This window comes from Tamandua tetradactyla, chromosome 6 (assembly GCF_023851605.1).
Source record: "Tamandua tetradactyla isolate mTamTet1 chromosome 6, mTamTet1.pri, whole genome shotgun sequence".
Lineage (NCBI taxonomy): Eukaryota > Metazoa > Chordata > Mammalia > Pilosa > Myrmecophagidae > Tamandua > Tamandua tetradactyla.
This window is the reverse complement of record NC_135332.1, coordinates 83,541,433-83,561,937: the sequence shown is the minus strand read 5'-3', so window position 1 is coordinate 83,561,937 and position 20,505 is coordinate 83,541,433. Positions and strand designations below refer to the sequence as shown.

The 20,505-nt window shown below is 39.5% G+C and overlaps 1 protein-coding gene across 6 annotated transcripts in view; it reads right to left on the bottom strand.

Moving 5' to 3' along the window:
• Positions 1-20,505, bottom strand: part of TOP1MT (DNA topoisomerase I mitochondrial) — an 86,177-nt gene that overhangs the window by 28,945 nt on the left and 36,727 nt on the right. The window lies entirely within an intron of this gene.

The following is a 20,505-nucleotide window of genomic DNA, read 5'->3' as shown; positions in this document are numbered from 1 at the left end:
ACACCAATGTTTATAGCAGCGTTATTTACAATTACAAAGAAATGGAAACAACCAAAATGTCCATCAGCACACGAGTGGCTAAACACTGTGGTATATACATACGATGGAATATTATGCAGCTTTAAGACAGGATAAACTTATGAAGCATGTAATAACATGGATGGACCTAGAGAACATTATGCTGAGTGAGTCTAGCCAAAAACTAAAAGACAAATACTGTATGGTCCCACTGATGTGAACCGACATTCGAGAATAAACTTGGAATATGTCATTGGTAACAGAGTCCAGCAGGAGGTAGAAACAGGGTAAGATAATGGGTAATTGGAGCTGAAGAGATACAGACTGTGCAACAGGACTAGATACAAAAACTCAAAAATGGACAACACAATAATACCTAAGTGTAAAGTAATCATGTTAAAACACTGAATGAAGCTGCATCTGAGCTATAGGTTTTTTTGTTGTTGTTGTTGTTGTTTGTTTGTTTTTGTCTGTCTGGTTGGGTTTTTTTGTTTGTTTTTGTTTTTACTATTATTATTACTTTTATTTTTTTTCTCTATATTAACATTCTATATCTTTTTCTGTTGTGTTGCTAGTTCTTCTAAACCGATGCAAATGTACTAAGAAACGATGATCATGCATCTATGTGATGATGTTAAGAATTACTGAGTGCATATGTAGAATGGTATGATTTCTAAATGTTGGGTTAATTTCTTTTTTTTCTTTTTTCCGTTAATTAATAAAAAATAAAATAAAAAAGCAGTCGCTGGTACATGCTACAACATGGATGAATCTTGAAGTCATTATGTTACATGAAATAAGCCAGATATGAAAGGACAAATACTGTAATGATTTCTCTTATATGAAATACTAAGAATAAGCAAATTCATAGAGCTGAAAAGTAGAGTAACTACTTTTCAGTAGAATGAGGGGTTATTGCTTAAATGGAATAATTTCTTTTGAGGATGATAATTTTCTGGAAATAAACAGTGGTGAAAGTTAAAAAAAAAAAAAAAGTCATTCCATTTCTGGTATATTGCATTCTGGCAACCAGCAAACTAGAACAGATTTTTGGTACCGACAGTGGGGTGCTGCTGTGGTTTGCAAATACCAAACATGTTGGAACAGCTTTTAAATGGATAAGGAGAAGAATCTGGAAGAGTTGTGAGAAGCTTGATAGAGAAGGCCTATAGAATGCTCTGAAGAGATTGTCTGTAGAAATGTGGACTGAAAAGATATCTCTGACCAGGCTTTAGACAGAGATGAGACACGTGTTACTGTAGACTGCAAGGAAATTGAGCCTTGTTTTAAAATGGCAGATAATTTTCTGGTGCTGAGGTGGCAGCTCAGTAAGGTGTAGGATTTAGTTCATCCTCCAGAACAGCTACTAAATAACCAGGAACAGTACAGAACAACCGCTGGGGCGACGTCAGTGACTTTGGACACACAGTTCACCCCAGTCTGGACCAGCTGGAAAGGCTGTGAGCCCCCCTAGAACCGTGAGTTCCCCAAGCCGTGGTGGCCAGCGCCCCTCCCCCACACGCTGCTTCCTAGAGGGGAAAGGAAAGGGACTTGACTAGCAGCAGGAGTTGAGCACAACTAAACTTCAAGTGTGGAATTAATTCACAAATTCTGACTATTAAAAATAGGTCCCCAGCTCAGGTGAACCTGGCCAAAGCAGAGGTTGCTGATTTTTGCCAGGTGCCTAGGAGGCACGGCTGACGGAAAAAGAAAAAAAGAAAAAAAAACACAGGTTTTTTTTATCAGATAGCACATAATACGTGAATGGGTCTGAGCCCTGAAGGAAAGGAGTGGGCACATAGGATCTGAAGGTATACAAAGAAACATATCAACTTCTCTTGATTGGCAAACACGAGGAATGGGAGTCCTGCTCTGAGAATGACTTTTCTCTTTTTTTGTGGCTGTGTTTTTACAAAGGCCTGACTGCCTTTGGATACAGCTGCAGGACTTCTCAGGCTGCAGCTGCCCCAGGCATAGGCAGAAACAAGCTCGTCTGAGGGTTTGTCTGGAGCTTGTGCCTTCCCCGGGGGGGGGGTGGGGCCCAGCTCAGATGCAATCCCTCCCTCAAGGAATTCAGATGAGGGCTTGGTAATTTGAAGCCATTAAAACCAGCCTACAACCTCTCCTCTGTCTCCACCACACCCCCAGCAGGGAGAGTCTGCCAAAGTTAAAGGTACTGCATCATCTTATGCTGGTGGGACCTGCAGGCAGACAAGCGCCACATACTGGGCAGGATAAGAAAAGCAGAGTCCAGAGACTTCACAGGAAAGTCTTTCAACCTGCTGGGTCTCACCCTCAGGGAAAACCGACATAGGTGACTCTTTCCTCCTGACAGGAGGCCAGTTTGGTCTGGGAAAATCCAGCTGTGGTCTATAATACCTAAGTAGACCCTCATAAGGGTGGGGGGAAAAGGCACAATTACAAGCAGGGCAAGAAACAAGAAAACAAGAACAGAAAAATTCTCCTCTGTTAAAACCTAAGCTAGAGGTTCAGAAAAAGCTGAACTGAATGTCAAAGAACAGATAGACAACAAATTCATCCAGCAAGAAGACCCTAGGTAAAAGAAGTTAAAATGATATCCAGAATAAACTAATTAAGGTAATTAAATGCCTAGACGCCAGCAAAAAATAACAAATCACACTAGGAAAACTGAAGATATGGCCCAGTCAAAGGAACAAATCAACAATTCAAATAAGGTACAGGAGTTGAAACAATTAATTCAGAATGCTTGAACAGATATAGAAAACCTCATCAAAAATCAAAACAATGAATTGAGGGAGGATATAAAGAAGGCAAGGAATGAACAAAAAGAAGAAATGGAAAGTCTGAAAAAACAAATCACAGAACTTATGGGAATGAAAGGCACAGGAGAAGAGATGAAAACAACAATGGAAACCTACAAAGTCAGATTTCAAGAGGCAAAAGATAGGATTAATGAACTGGAGGACAGGACATTCAAAATCTGACAAGCAAAAGAAAATATAGGGAAAAGAATGGAAAAATATCAGCAGGGACTCAGGGAATTGAATGATAATATGAAGCACATGAATATACGTATTGTGGGTGTCCCAGAAGGAGAAGAGAATGGAAAAGGAGGAGAAAAACTAATGGAGGAAATTATCACCGAAAATTTCCTAACTCTTATGAAAGACTTAAAATTACAGATCCAAGAAGTGCAGCATACCCCAAACAGAATAGATCCAAACAGACATACTCCAAGACATTTACTAATCACAGTGTCAGACGTCAAAGAGAAAGAGAGAATCCTGAAAGCAGCAAGAGAAAAGCAATCCATTACATACAAGGGAAGCTCAATAGGACTATGTGTAGATTTCTCAGCAGAAACCATGGAGGCGAGAAAACAGTGGGATGATATATTTAAATTACTAAAAGAGAAAAACTGCCAACCAAGAATGCTATATCCAGCAAAATTGTCCTTCAAAAATGAGGGAGAAATTAAAAACATTTTCAGACAAAAATCACTGAAAGAATTTGTGACCAAGAGACTAGCTCTGCAAGAAATACTAAAGGGAGCACTAGAAGCAGAAAAAGACAGAAGAGAGAGGTGTGGAGAAGAGTGTAAAGGAAGACTATGAGCAAAGGTAAAAAGAAGGAAAATTAGATACAACATATAAAATCCAAAAGGCAAAATGGTAGAAGAAAGTACTACCCATGCAGTAATAACACTAAATGTTAATGGATTAAACTCCCCAATCAAAAGACATAGACTCCCAGAATGGATTAAAAAACAGGACCCATCTATATGCTGTCTCTACTCAAAGGACATGAGGGCAAGGACCCAAACAGACATTTGCACACCAATGTTTACAGCAGCATTATTTACAATTACCAAGAGATGGAAACAACCAAAACGTCAATCAACAGATGAGTGGCTAAACAAACTGTGGCATATACATACGATTGAATATTATGCAGCTATAAGACAGAATAAAGTTATGAAGTATGTAACATGGATGGACCTTAAGGACATTATGCTGAGTGAGATTAGTCAAAAACAAAAGGACAAATACTGTATGGTCTCACTGATATGAATTGACATTAGTGAATAAACTTGGAATATTTCATTGGTAACAGAAACCATCAGGAGATAGAAACAGGGTAAGATATTGGGTAATTGGAGCTGAAGGGATACAGATTGTACAGCAGGACTGAATACAAAAACTCAGAAATGGATAGCACAATACTACCTAACTGTAACACAATTACGTTAAAATACTGAATGAAGCTGAATGCGAGAATGATAGAGGGAGGAGGGCTGGGGCATAAATGAAATCACAAAGAAAGATAGATGGTAAAGACTGAGATGGTATAATCTAGGAATGCCTAGAGTGTATAATGATAGTGACTAAATGTACAAATTTAAAAAATGTTTTTCCATGAGGAAAATAAAGGAATGTCATTACTGCAGGGTGCTGAAAATAGATGGTAATTAATATTTTAAAATTTCAACTTTTGTGTGAGACTAAAGCAAAAAATGTTTATTTGGTACAAAATTTATATTTTGACTAGTGCATTTCCTAATCTAACTTATGTAGCTAGTTGGTTGAACAACATAAGTACACGGAACCTTGGATAGGACATGAGATTTTGTTGGTTTGTCCAGAGTGATGCCCCGATGAATCCTAGAGTGATTTGATCAGTGAGTGGAGAAGTATTTGCAAAGTCCCTTTCAGGGAATGGTGAGAACAGCGGAAAATTCAACCTCCCCAAGTTGAATTCTTGATATTTTCACAAGCATGTGGACAACCAAAGCTATAGGCTGAACCCCCAGTCTTGGGGTTTGTTCATATAAAACTTAACCCCACACAGGATAGGTCAAGCCTACTTAAAATTAGATCTGAGTCACCCCCAAGAAAACCTCTTTTGTGGCTCAGATATGGCCTCTCTCTCTCTCTCTCCGGCCAACACAACAAGTAAACTCACCACCCTCCCCCTGTCTACGTGGGACATGACTCCCAAGGGTGTGGACCTTCCTGGCTACGTGGGACAGAAATCCTAGAATGAGCTGAGACTAAGCACCAAGGGATTGAGAAAACCTAAAAGGGGGAAGAGCAAAATGAGACAAAGTAGCAATGGCGGAGAGATTCCAGAGTCAAGAGGTTATCCTGGAGGTTATTCTTACGCATGTAGTAGATATCACCTTGTTATTCAAGATGTAATGGAGAGGCTGGAGGGAACTGCCTGAAAATGGAGAGCTGTGTTCCAGTAGCCATGTTTCTTGAGGATGATTGAATAATGATATAGCTTTCACAATGTGACTGTGTGATTGTGAAAACCTTGTGTCTGATGCTCCTTTTATCTACCTTGTCAACAGACAAGTAGAACATATGGAATAAAAATAAATAATAGGGGGAGCAAATGTTAAAATAAATTTAGTTTGAAATGCTAGTGATCAATGAAAGGGAGGGGTAAGGGGTATGGTTTGTATAAATTTTCTGTTTTCTTTGTATTTATTTTTCTGAATTGATGTAAATGTTCTAAGAAATGATCATGATGATGAATATGCAACTATGTGATGATATTGTGAATTACTGATTGTATATGTAGAATGGAATGATCAAAATAGGAATGTCTGCGTGCATTTGGTGTTTTTTGGTATTTTAAAATATAAAATAAAATAATTTTTTAAAAAAAGAAATGCTAGTGATCAATGAAAGGGAGGGATAAGGGGTATGGTATGTATGAATTTTTTTCTATTTTCTTTTTATTTATTTTCCTGAATTGATGCAAATGTTCTAAGAAATGATCATGATGATGAATATGCAACTATGTGATGATATTGTGAATTAATGATTGTATATGTAGAACAGAATGATCATTAAAAAATGGCAGATAATCTGGCAAAATTAACTAGTCACTTTGGCTGGAAGGCAGATTTTAAAAGCTATTAACTTGGATATTTAGCAGAAGAGATCTCCAAATTGAATGTGGAAAGTGCAGCCTGGTTTCTCCTCGCAGCTTACAGTGAAATGTAACAGGAAAGAGATAAACTGAGACTGAACTCTTGGATACAAAGAAACTAGAAACTGAAGTTCTGGAAAATTCTGGGCCTCCAGAAAGGGAGACCCCAGAGAAAACTGCCCCATGTGAGGATTCAATGAAATGTGGAACCAGCCAGCCATTTCAGAGAGAGTCAGGCTCGGACATGGAGTTATCCAGGAAGGATTTGTGGAAACTCCTTATGTCTGATGGGCATGATCCAAGGCTACTGCATAGAAAGCCAACAAGAGTGTTGTGGGATCTGTATAAAGAGAACCACTGCCAGTCAGGACTGAGAGAGAAACCCTGAACTTCACCAGCCTTCTTGAACCAAGTATCTTTCCCTGGATGCCTTCGATTGGACATTTCTATAGACTTGTTTTAATTGGGACATTTTCTCAGCCTTGGAACTGTAAACTAGCAACTGATTAAATTCCCCCTTTTAAAAGTCACTCTGTTTCTGGTATATTGCATTCCAGCAGCTAGCAAACTAGAACAAAGGGTGAAAGGAGATTCCAGGGAACCCCTGGCTAAACTCTGCAGACACTGCCTCGATATCAGCCCTTTTCTAGTCTCCTCACACACCCACATCTCAAGCCCAGAAGCTGCCTCAGTTTCTGTTAGAAGAAGCTTCTGGCCTAACACCAGCAGCTACAGGGACATAAAGCACCAGCCTACCCACTCTCCTTTTCTTTTTTGGTTGGCTAGATTTTTCTTTCCTTTGTTTTCTACATTTGGGTTGAGAAGAACCCTGAGGGACAGAGATGCTAACCAAGGTTCTGGGCCTCGACAGCAGCCGCTTCTGCCTTCCCACTGGCTCATAATAAGAGACTTGGAGAGGCAGGGACCTTCGCTATTCTTCCCTGGTTTTTATTCTCTGTGTGTGTGGGTGTTTTGTCTCTGTTACTATTATTCCCGCCCCCCCCCCCCTTTTTTATCCCCTCTCTTTTCTTTCCTCCTTTTTCAATCTTTTTTCCTTCTTGTTCTTATTCTGGCACACTGAAAAGTAGAAGAACTGGATTTCCAAAGTAACCACTACATATTACTCAGAATCCAGTACTCCCATAATTACATGGAATCTTGAATAGGGCATGAGATCTTGTTGGTTTTGTACAGGTTAGTTTGCCCCAATATATCTCAGAATAATTCAGACAGGGAATAACAAAACATTTGCAAAGTTTCCTTGGGGGACTGGTGAGAAAGGAGGAAATATTAAACTTTCCCATCTGGGGAATTCCTGATATGCTCACAGGCCATGGGGACAACCAATTCAACAGGCTGAACCCTCAATCTTGGGGCTCACCCCATGAAGCTTATTCCTGGAAAGTATAGGTTAAGCCTACTGATAATTATGCCTAAGAGTCACCCCCATGAACCTCTTTTGTTGCTCAGATGTGGCCTCTCTCTCTAAGCCAACTCAGCAGGTGAACTCACTGTTCTCCCTGTTACATGGACATGACTCCCAAGGGTGTAAATCTCCTTGGCAACATGAGACCTGACTCCTGGGGATGAGCCGGGACCCAGCATCATGGGAATGAGAAAGCCTCTTTGACCATAGGGGAATGACAGAAATGAGTAGCTGAGACGTTTCAAGCAGAGAGGAGAGGTTATCTTGGAGGTTATTCTTATGCATTATATATAGATATACCTTTTTAGTTTATGGCGTATTGGAGTGGCTGGAGGGAAGTACCTGATATTTTTTATCTGTGTTCCAGAAGCTTTGATTCTTGAAGAAGACTGTATATCTATATAGTTTTTACAATGTGACTGCGTGTTTGTAAAAACCTTGTGTCTGATGCTTCTTTTATTCAGGGTATTGTCAGATAAGATTAAAAAAAAGGATAATAAATAGATAAACAACAGAGGGAGATAAAGGGTAAACATTGGGTAGAGTGAAATACTGTGGGTCAATGAGAGGGAAGGATAAGGGGTATGGGACATACGAGTTCTTTTTTCTTCTATTTACTTCTTTTGCTGGAGTGATGCAAATGTTCTAAAAATAATCATGGTGAAGAATACACAACTATGTGATGATATTGTGAGCCACTGACTGTATAATATGGTTGGACTGTAAGTGTATGGACAGCTATCAATAAAAATATTTTTTTAAAAAAAGAATCTAGCACTCAAGAAAAAGTTAATAAGCATACAAGGAAATAGGAAAGTATGGCTCAGGCACAGGAAAAGAGAATTCAACAGAAAATATTCCAGAGCATGCACAGTCCCTGGAATTACTAATCAAATTTCTTAGAACAACTCTCATGAACAGGATCAATGAACTAAAGGAAAACATGGACAAAAATCTATAGGAAATCAGGAAAAGAACGTATTAACAAAATGAGAATTTCAATAATGAGGTATAAAGTATAAAGAACCAAATAGAAATTCTGGAACTCTAAAGTATAATAACAGAAGTGAAAATTTCAATAGAGGGATTTAAGAGCAGACTGGAAAAGGCAGAAAAAGACTCAGCAAACTTGAAGACATGACAATTAAAACCACCCACGCTGAGAGCAGAAAGAAAAGAAAATGAAAAAACTGAAGAGTCTGAGGAACCCGTGGGACACCATCCAGTATACCAACATATGCATCACAGAAGCTCCAAAAGGAAAAGACCAGAAAAATATTTGAACAATGGCAGAAAATGTCACAAATCTGACGAAAGATATGAATATACAAGTCCAAGTTTATTAATGAATCAAAATACAATATGATCAAACTGTCCAATGTCAAGCACAACGAGAACCTTAAAAACAGCAAGAGAAAAATGCAGTGTCCCATATAAGGGACCTTTCTAAGATTAACATCCATTTCTCAACAGAAATCATGTAGTCAGAAGGCAGCTGGAGGACATTTTTAAAGGGCTCAAAGAAAAAATTTTTACTTGAGAATAATATAACCAGCAAAGCTGCCCCTCAATAATAATGGAGAAATTAGGACGTTTCCAGAAAACAGAAACTGAGGGAGTGTGTCACCTGCCTTACAGGAAACACTAAAAGCAACAATGCCAGACAGTGTCTCAATACTGATTAAAGAAATAAATATCTCCAGGGTAAGTAACAACATGGATAGATACATACACCAGTGTTGATAAATATATACACCAGTGTTATTAGATGCTTCCTTTCCAATTCTCTTTTATTTCTTAAAAGGTTTAAATTCAAATGCATAAGGCACAAGCGTTAGCCTTTGTTACTGGGCACTCAAGGTACAAAGATGTAATCTGTGACAAGGATAAGATAAAAGGGAGGGACAGAGGGCTCTAAGGTGCTGTGTATGTGTGGGCTATTGAAGTCGATTGGAATCAACAAATTACAAACTGAACTGGAATGAATTGAGCGTGTTAAGTGTGATCCCCATGATAACCATGAAGACGATATCTAAGAATAAAACAAGGGAAAGGGTAAGTAGCTCAAAATGGCTCAGTATCAAGTATCATCTAAACAAAGAGGCAGAAATGGAGGAAATGAGGGATAAAGGCTTATAAAAAAACAAAAGCAAAACTCCATAAGTAAATCTTTCCTTATCAAGTAACTCCCTTACGCAAACATGGATTAAACTCTCCAATCAAAAGGCAGAGACCAGCAGAATGGATAAAGAAACATGACCTAACCATATGCTGTTCACAAGAGATCTTAGATCCACAGATATAAACAGCTCTTTCAAGCTTTCATGAAAGGATGAAAAAAATGGTCTCATGCAAATAGTAATCAAAGGAGAGCAGGGGTAGGGGGTGCAAGGGTAGTTCAGTGGTAGAATTCTCGCCTGACATGCGGAAGACCAGGGTTCAATTCCTGGACCATGCACTTCCCAAAACAAACAAGCAAGCAAGCAAAGAAAGAAAGAAAAAACAAAACCAACAAAAATTCAACAAATGGTACTGCAATAACAGGATACTTACATGGAAGAAGAATGAAATGTGACCCCCATCATACAGCATAAAAAATTTTAAAAAGAGAGACAGCAGGGAGCAGGGGTGACTATATTAGTAACAGACAAAACAAGCTTTAAGTTAAAACTCTTCAACAGACAGAGGAAGATATTATATCAAAAAAAAGGTTAATTCAACAAGAAGATTTTTTACTGTAAAAATAATACATGTACAAAAAAAAACAAAACAAATTTCAAAGCATACTGCAACAATTAGTTATAGAACAGATTTTAGAGTTTGCTGTGGGTTGCTGTTCCACAGTTTTTTTCCTTCTAGCTGCTCCAAGACACTGGAGACTAAGAGGAAATACCAATGTAATGAGTCGGCAATCATACTCATTTGTCAAATCCTAACTTCTCTGTAATTCCACCTTCTCCTTAGATCTCCCAATCCTTAAAGAAATTTGGGCTATGCCCATTCTAACTTTTTCATGTTGGAAAGGGCCGCTGATAATATGGGATGGGGGATGGAACTAGTTGATGTTCTAGAGAGGAAGGCCCCCTCAGGGTTTCAGGACTTATCTGGCCTAGGAACCCATATGGAGGGCATAGGTTTCTGGAAAGTAATCACAGTGCATGGAAGCTTTGTAGAATCTCAGATAGAGCCCTAGCTGTTCTTTATGGTTGGCAGGAATGGTTTTGGTTAGGTTTGGCAAATCATGATAAATAGCAATATCTATCTGAAGCTTGCGTACGATTAGCCTCCAGAGCAGCCTCTCTATCTGAACCCTTTTAGCCACCGATACCTTATTTTCAACAAGAAGATTTAACAATTATAAATATGTATTACACATCACTGCAGATGCCAGCACATATGAAGCAAATATAACAGATATGAAGGGAGAAACAGGCAGTTCCGCAACAGGAGTTGGAAATTTCAATACAACGCTTACAATACTGGAAAGTTTATCTAAACATATCATTAAGGAAGTGGAGGAGCTGAACAACATATAAACCAAGTAGTTCCAACTCACATATGAACTTCAGAATACTCCTTCTTTTCAAGTTCATACAGACCATTCTCCAGAAATTACAAGGGAAATTGAAGATAATTTCAGACAAATAAAAACAAAAACAAAACATACCAAACCTTATGGGAGGGAAGAAGCAGAGGTAGTGCTCAGAGGAAAATTTATAGCCACTAATGCCTACATTAATTGAAAAAGGAAAAAAACTTTATTAATTAACTTTGCATCTTGAGGTACCAGAAAATCAAGAGCAAGGTAAACTCAAAGTCAGCAGAAGAAAAAAATGATTAAGAGTTTAGATAAATATAATAGAGAACAGAACTTCCGGGAAGATGGCAGAAATAGGATAGGTCGAGTTCACCCCTGCTCCAAAGAACAGCTAGAGAAGGGACAGAAAACAGCTCAGGAGAGTGATTTCAGGGTGTAACCGACCTGGGAGGGTCTTCTATACCACATAAGGAGGCCCTGGCTGGAAAAGCAGAAGAACTGAGACACAGAGAAGCAGAGACTGGCCAGTTAGTGCGAACAGCCTAACGGGCCCCTTTCCAAACAGAGACCTGGAGCCCTCAGGAGTGCACAGAAGGAAGTAAACCAAGCTGCTTTCCTTGAATTGAATGTGCTACCCTCACGCACGCCACCACAAACCATGACCTGCGACCACTCCACACCCCATGCACCTGAACCCCATCACCCACCCCCACTGCTCTCCAAACAGCCCCGCCCTACCCCGCCCTCCCGAAGCATTCCTCCCCACACCACTGTTCCCCCCCACCCCACAGGGGCACAACCCACTCTCCTGCACAATCACACAGCCTCGCCCCGCCCCTCCTGAGACCTGTGTCCCCTCGGCCAGCCCCTCTACCTCCCCTACCTCACCACTCCCTGTCCAATGCAGGCTATCACCTGTGCATCTGGGCTGCAGGCACTCACCTTCACTGCTGGGTCACACCGCACCCAGCTCATACAGTTCCATAACCCTGCCCGAAACCCCCTGAGCTCTGCCCACGCGCACAGCAGCATCTGGCCCCCAAACATGTGCACGTGCACACACCCACTCACACCACACCCCCTTCAGTTCTGGGCAAGTGCTGATCTGCACATCCGAGCCACACCCGCCCGCCTGTAGCCCACACAGGCACAATCCCACCCCAATGCCCCCAAACTCTGCACACACGCATGCCAGGACCCCACCCCCCAGATTCATATACCAGCACAGCCACGTACCCATGCTCAGACCTCTTGACCCTTGCCCCACACCCACGCACACCCTTGCCCCACCCCACAGCACAAGTGCCCTTCTCCAACACCTTGCAGGTGCTCTCGGCACATCTGTGCCACAAAGCCTCCATCCTGCACAAGGGGGCACCCCCACTCCACCCCAACCTTACAGACTTGTGCCAGGGCCCCACCCACCCGTCATCACCCACCCGTCATCACCCACCCAATACACCTCCTGCAACTTGAACAACTTGTGCCCCACCCCTACCATTCACATTTCCACATCCTGGCCACCCTGGGCCCCTCCACCTGTGCAAGAACACACCTGTGCCCCAGCCTTCCTGTCCCACCACTTCTGTGCCCTGTACCCCACACCCTGACACACGACCACATGCTGCATGTGCCCACCCCCACCCTGCCCACATAGCAGTCCCCGTGCAACCTCTCAGTCTCCCCATCCACCTCCTGCCGGGCCCTACCTCTGCATCCTCCACGTGGCTCTGCTCCTGCACTTCAAGGCCTGCCTGAGCTGCAACTCACCCCATGGCACCCACCCTACACGTCTGCAGCTGTGAGGTCAGACCCCACACTCACAGGCACCAGCACAGAGTCCTCGACCGTGCATGTATCTGTACCGCAATCCATCATTGCACTGTCATGTCCCTCTCCACACCCTCCACACCCATCCCACAAATACAAAGTTTTAGACTACTGAAGGAAATATACATCATCTCAAGATATTTATATGCCCTGAAGGCAACAGATGATCACTAAACATACGAAGATGCAGACGGAAAGCTAGTCTAATGACCAAATTAAAATTCCAGAGGAGATACAGATATTGGAAGAACAAATCAAAGATGTGTATATAACTTTACTAAATAAAATTAGTGGGATAGCTAACAACATAAATGAGATCAAGAAGACACTACAAGGGCATAAAGAGGAATTTGAAAGAATAAATAAACAATAGCAGATAAAGAGATTAAAGCTGCTGTAGATGAAATAAAAAAATAAACTAGAGACACACAACAGCAGATTTGAAGAAGCAGAAGAAAGAATATGGGAACCAGAGGACAGAACAACTGATTTTGAATGCAGAAAAGAGCAAATGACAAAAAAGATGGAAATTTTTGAACTGGATCTCAGGGAAATGATGGACAAAACAAAGCACACAAATATAAGTATCAATAGTGTCCCAGATGGAGAAGAGAAGAGTAAAGGGCTAGGAAGCTTAGTGGAGAATATAATGGGGGGAAACTTCCTAACCTTTATAAAAGACGTAACTATGCAAATCAAAGAGGTCGAACAAATGCCAAACAGAATAAATCCAAACAGGCTACCCCAAGACATATACTAATCAGTCTGTCAAACGCTGAAGAGAAGCAGAATATCCTGAAAGCAGCAAGAGAAAAACAATATCTACTACCGAGAAGGGAAACCACATAAGACTGAATTTGGACTAGTCAACTGGCACAGTGGAGGCGAGAAGGCAGTGGTATGACATACTTAAGATCCTGAAAGAGAAAGACTTCCAGCCTAGAATTCTGTACCCAACCAAACTGTCCTTCAAAACTGAGGGAGAAATTAAAATCTTCAGACAAACAAAAGCTGAGAGAATGTCAACAAGAGACCAGCTCTACAAGAAATACTAAAGGGAGTTTTGCCAGTTGAAAAATTAAGATTGGAGGAAGGCACAGAATTGAAGAATACCACTAAGGGTAACCTAAAGGATAAAAAAGAGAAAGAAGGAAAAAAAACCATAAAGATCTGTCAAGATCCAAAGGATAAGATGGTGGATTCAAGAAATGCATTCTCAGTAATAACTCTGAATGTTAATGGAATAAACTTACCAAGTAAAAGATACAGATTGGCAGAATGGATTAAGAAATGTAATCCAGCTATATGCTGTTTACCAGAGATTGATATTACACACAAGGATACAAACAGACTGAAAGCGAAAGGATGGAAAAAAATGTTTCATGCAAGCTATTGCCAGAAGAAAGCAGGAGTAGCTATACTAACATCAGACAAAATAGATGTTAAATGTAGACAGTGTCATAGTCAGTTTCATGTGTCAACTTGGCCAGGTGGTGGTACCTGTTCATCTGATTATGCAAGTGCTGGCCTGTCTGTTGCTATGAGGACATTTCATAGAATTAAATCATAACCACATCGGCCGCATCCACAGCTGATTCCTTTTGTAATCAGCCAAGGGGAGTGTCTTCTGCAAGGAGTGATGCTTAATCTAATCACTGGAAGCCCTTAAGGAGGATTCGGAAGAGACGGGCTCCTTTTCTGCTTTGGCTGGCGAGCCTCTCCTGTGGAGACCCTCCACCGGAACTGTCAGCTTCACAGCCTGCCCTGTGGATTTTGAACTCTACGTTTCCCATGGCTACATAAGACACTTACATAAATTTTATATTTACAAATATTTCCTGTTGATTCTGTTTTTCTAGAGAATCCTAACTAATACAGACATCATAAGAGATACAGGATACTATATATTAGTAAAAGCGGCAGTCAACCAAAAAGAAATAACAATCATAAATGTCTATGATCCGAATAAAGGAGCTCCAAAGTACAGGGACAGACAGACATTGGCAAAACTGAAGGAGCAATAAATTTTTTAACAATAATAGGATAATTCAATACACCACTCTCCTCTATAGATAGACCAACCAGACGGAGCATCAACAAGAAAAACAGAGAAGTTAACCAACTTGATAAATGAATTAGACCTAACAGACATATATAGGTCATTACACCCCAAAATACCAGGATATACATTCTTCTCTAGTGCTCATGGAACATTCTCCAGGATAGACCATTGGCTGGGGCACAAAACAGGTCTTTATAAATTTAAAACATTGAAATTATTCAAAATACTTTCTCAGATCACAATGGAGTTAAGGTAAAAATCAATAACCACCAAAGAATAAGAACTTTCACAAATATGTGGAGATTAAATAACACACTCTTAAACAATGAGTGGGTCAAGGAAGAAATTGCTAGAGAAATCAGGAGTACTTCCCCAGGCAAGAGAAGAATTAAGCTTGTTTGAGAGACTATGTAATGAGATAAATGAACTCCTTAGAAAGGAGTTAATTCCCTAAAGGTTCTATCTTCCCTAAGAGGAAGGTGGGGCCCAGTTCAAGTGGAATCTTTCAAGGAATTCAGGCTGCAGAGACTGGAAAACTGAAGAAATTAATGCCAATCAACAACTTCACCTCTGTCTCAACCAGACCCCAGCAGGGAGAACCTGCTGAAAGTAAAAGCACCACATCACTGTATGCTAGTGGGAAGCTACGGACATACATGTGCTACATGTTGGACAAGACAGGAAAAGAACAGTCTAGAGGCTTCTTAGGAAAGTCTGACAACCTGCTGGGTCTCACCCTCAGGGAAAACATGTGATGGAGACTCTTTCTTCTGTAATGTGGGCCTCTCCTATCTGGGAAAATATGTCTGAGGTCTATAATATCTGGGGAGACTCTCCTCAAATGAAAAAGAAGACTCTATATAGGCAGGGCAAGAAGCAGAAAAACAAGAACTGAAAAATTCTGATCAGTTAAACAGAACCTTTGCTAGAGGTCTAAAATAAGTTGAACTGAATGTCAAAGAACAGATAGAGACCAAAGCTATCTAGCAAGAAAATACTAGGTAAAAAGGTGAAAACAACCTACAAAATTTAAGGAAATCAAATGTCTAGACACCATCAGAAAATAACAAGTCATACTAGCAACACAGAAGATATGTCCCATTGAAAGGAACAAAGCAAGAATTCAAATGAGATGCAGAAGTTGAAACAACTAATTCCAGATGTTTGAACAGATATGGAAAATCTCATCAAAATTCAAATCAACAAGTTGAGAGAGGATATAAAGAAGACACAGGGCGACAAAAAGAAGAACTTGAAAGTTTGAAAAAACAAATCACAGAATTTATGGGAATGAAAGGCACAATCAAAGATGTGGGGGGGAAAAAACAGTGGAAACCTACAATAGATCTGAAGAGGCAGAAGAAATGATTAGGGAACTAGAGGACTGGAACATCTGAAATCTGGCACACAAAGAAATATATGGAAGAATGGAAAAATATGAGCAGGGTCTTAGGGAACTGAATAACAACATGAAGTGCACAAATATATGTGTTGTGGAGGTTCCAGGAGAAGAGAATGGAAAAGGGGAAAGATTAATGGAGGAAATAATCACTGAAAATTTCCCATCTCTTATGAAAGACATAAAATCACAGATTCAAGAAGTACAGCATTAAAAAAAAAAAAAGTACAGCATACCCCAAACAGGATAGATCCAAATAGACATACTCCAAGACGCTTGCTTACTAATCAGACTGTCAAGCCAAAGAGAAAAAGAGAATTTTGAAAGGAGCAAGAAAAAAGCAATCCATCACACACAAGGGAAGCCCAGTAAGACTATATATGGATTTCTCAGCAGAAACCATGGAGGCAAGAAGGTAGTGGTATGATATATGTAAGATTCTAAAAGAGAAAAACTGCCAACCAAGAATTCTATATCCAGCAAAATTGTCCTTCAAAAATGAGGGAAAAAGTAAAACATTTTCAGACAAAAAAATCACTGAGAGAATTTGTGACCAAGAGACCGGCTCTGCATGAAATACTAAAGGGAGCACTAGAAGCAGACAGGAAAAGGCAGGAGAGAGAGATGTGGAAAAGAGTGTAGAAATGAAGACTATCAGTAAAGGTTAAAAGAGAAAATAAATTAGATGTTACATATATAACCCAAAAGACAAAACGATAGAAGAGAGTACTGCCCTTCATAGTTAAATGTTAATGGCTTAAACTCCCCAATCAAAATACACAGGCTAGCAGAATGGATTAAAAAACAGGACCCATGTATATGCTGTATACTGGAGACTCATTTTAGGCCCAAGGACAAAAATAGGTTTAATGGGAAAACATATTTTATGCAAACAACAATCAGAAAAGAGCAGGAGTAGCTATACTAATAACCAACAAATTAGACCTCAAATGTAAAACAATTAAACAACACAAAGGACACTATGTATTAATAAAAGGAACACTTCAGCAAGAAGACATAACAATCATAAATACTTATGCATTGAGTAAAGTGCTCCAAAGTACATGAGGCAAACACAAACAACACTGAAAGAAAAAAAAGACATCTCTACCATGATAGTTGGAGATTTCAACTGCCCACTCTCATCAATGGATAGAACATCTAGACAGAGGATCAATAAAGAAAGAGAGAATTTGAATTAATACAATAAATGAACTAGACTTAACAGACATTTACAGAACATTACACCCCACAATAGGAGGATACACATTTTTCTCAAGTGCTTGTGGATCATTCTCAAGGACAGACCATATGCTGGGTCACAAAGATTGAAACTTAAAAAGACTAAAATCATTCAAAACACTTTCTTGGATCATAATGGAATGAAGTTAGAAATCAGTAACAGGCAGAGGGTCAGAAAATTCACAAATATATGGAGGCTAAACAATACACTCTTAACCAGTGGGTCAAGGAATAAATCACTAAATATCTCGAGGCAAATGAAAATGAAAACACAACATATGAAACTTTATGTGATGCAGAAAAGGCAGTGCTAAGAGGGAAATTTACTGTCTTAAATGCCTATATTAAAAAAGAAAGAGAAAAAAAGGAAAGCGCAAAAATCAAGGAATTAACTGTTCACTTGGAAGAACTAGAGAAAGGGCAGCAAACTAACCCCAAAGCAAACAAAAGGAGAAAAATAACAAAGTTTAGAGCATAAATAAAGGAAACTGAGGACATGAAAACAATTTAGAAAATCAACAAAACCAGAAGGAGGTTCTTTGAGAAAATCAATAAAACTGATGGACCTTGTTCCAGTCTGTTAGCTGCCAGAATGTGATATACCAGAAATGGAACAGCTTTTAAAAAGGGGAATTTATTAAGTTGCAAGTTTACAATTATAAAGCCATGAAAATGTCCCAATTAAAGCAAGTCTATAAAAACATCCAAATTAAGGCATCATCAAGAGGTCGCCTTCACTCAAGAAAGGCCGATGATGTTCAGGGTTTCTCTCTCTCTCAAATGGAAAGGCACATGGCGAACATGGCAACATCAGCATTTTATCTCCAGGCTTCTTGTTTCATAAAGCATCCTGGGGATGTATTCCTTCCTCATCTCCAAAGGTCTCTGGCTGCATGGGTGCTCATGATTCTCCTCTTGTGACTCTGCTGCTCTCTCCAAAATGCTTCCTCCTTCAAAGGATTCTAGTAAACTAATCAAGACCCACCTGGAATAGGTGGAGTCACATGCCCCTCTCATCAAAGATTAATAGCCACAATTGGGTGTGTCACATCTCTGTGGAGATAATCTAACCAAGTTTCCAAACTATAGTGCTGAATAGGGATTAAAAGAAACAGCTGTCTCCACAGCTTGATCAGGATTTAAACATAGCTTTTCTAGGGTACATAATCCTTTCAAACTGGCATAGACCCTTAGCTACAAAAAAAAGAGAGAGAGAGGATGTAAATAAATAAAATCAGAAATGGAAGAGGAGACATAACCACTGACCTCACAGAAATAAAGGAGGTAATGAGAGTAAACTATGGCCAATTATATGCACTTATTGTGTAATAAACTAGACAACGCAGATGAAATGAACAACTTTCTACAAAAGCATAAACAACCAACACTGACTTGAGAAGAAATAGATGACCTCAACAAACATATCACAGGTAAAGAAATTGAAAGAGTCATCAAGAAACTCCCAAAAGAGAAAAGTCCAGGACCAGATGGCTTCATGTGTGGATTCTACCAAGTGTTCAAGAAGGAATTAGAACTAATTCTGATCAAACCCTTCAAAAAAACTAAAGAACTAACTCATGAAGCCAACATCACCCTAATACCAAAGACAGACAAAGATACTATATAATTTTATACTTCTATAATTTACTTATAATGATACTTCTTTAATTTTCTTATAGAAAATTACAGACCAACCTCTCTAATGAATACAGATGCAAAATTCCTCAGCAAAATCTTGCAAATCAAATCCAGTAGTACATTAAAAGAATTACACACCATGACCAAGTGGGATTTATTCCAGGTATACAAGGATGGTTCAACATGAGAAATCAATTAATATAATATACCATATCAACAAATCAAAACAGAAAAATCTCATGATCATCTTGATTGATGCAGAAAAGGCATTTGACAAAATTCAACATCATTTCTTGATGAAAACACTTCACAGGATAGGAACAGAAGAAAACTTCCTTGACATGATAAAGGGAATATATGAAAAAAACCACAGCTAAAATCATCCTCAGTGGAAAAGACTGAAGCTTCCCCTCTAAGATCAGGAACAAGATAAGAATACCTAATGTCACTGCTATTATTTAGCATTGTGTTGGAAGGTCTAGCCAAAGTAATTAGAAAAGAAAAAGAAATAAAAGGCATCCAAATTGGAAAGGAAGAAGTAAAACTCTCACTGTTTGCAGCTGATATGATACTATATGTTGAAAATCCAAAAAAATCTATAGAAAGCTACCAGAGCTAATAAATTAGTATAGCAAAGAAGTAGGATAAAGATCAACACCCCAAAATCAGGAGTGTTTCTACATACTAGTAATGAGCAATATGAGGCGGAAATCAAGAAAAAAAATTCCATTTACAATAGCAACCAAAAGAAACAGATATTTAGGAATAAGTTTAACTAAGGATACAAAAGACCTTTACACAGAAAACTACAGGAAATTGCTAAAAGAAATCATGGGAGACCTAAATAAATGGAAGAGCATACCATGTTCATGGAATGGAAGACTAAACAAAGTTAAGATGTCAACTCTACCCAAAATTATTTATAGGTTCAATGCAATACCAATTAAAACCCTAAAAACTTATTTTGCAGAACTAGAAAAACTTACAACCAAATTTATTTGGTAAGGAAGTGTTCCAGTTTGCTAGCTGCCGAATGCAACACACCAGTGGTGGATTGATTTTTAATAAAAGGGGATTTATTTCATTAGTTCTTCAGAGGAAAGGCAGCTAACTTTTCACTGGGGTTCTTTCTTATGTGGGAAGGCACAGAGTGATCTCTGCTGGCCTTCTCTCCAGGCCTCTGAGTTCCAACAACTTTCCCCAGGGTGATTTCTTTCTGCATCTCAACGGCCTGGGCTGAGCTGCGAGTGCTGAGATGAGGTATGCTAAGCTGCTTGGGCTGTGCTACGTTGAGCTCTCTCATTTAAGCACCAGCCAATTAAATCAAACATCATTCATTACAGCAGGCACGCCTCTTAGCTGACTGCAGATGTAATGAGCAACAGGTAAGGTTCATGTACCATTGGCTCCTGTCTACAGCAACAGAACTA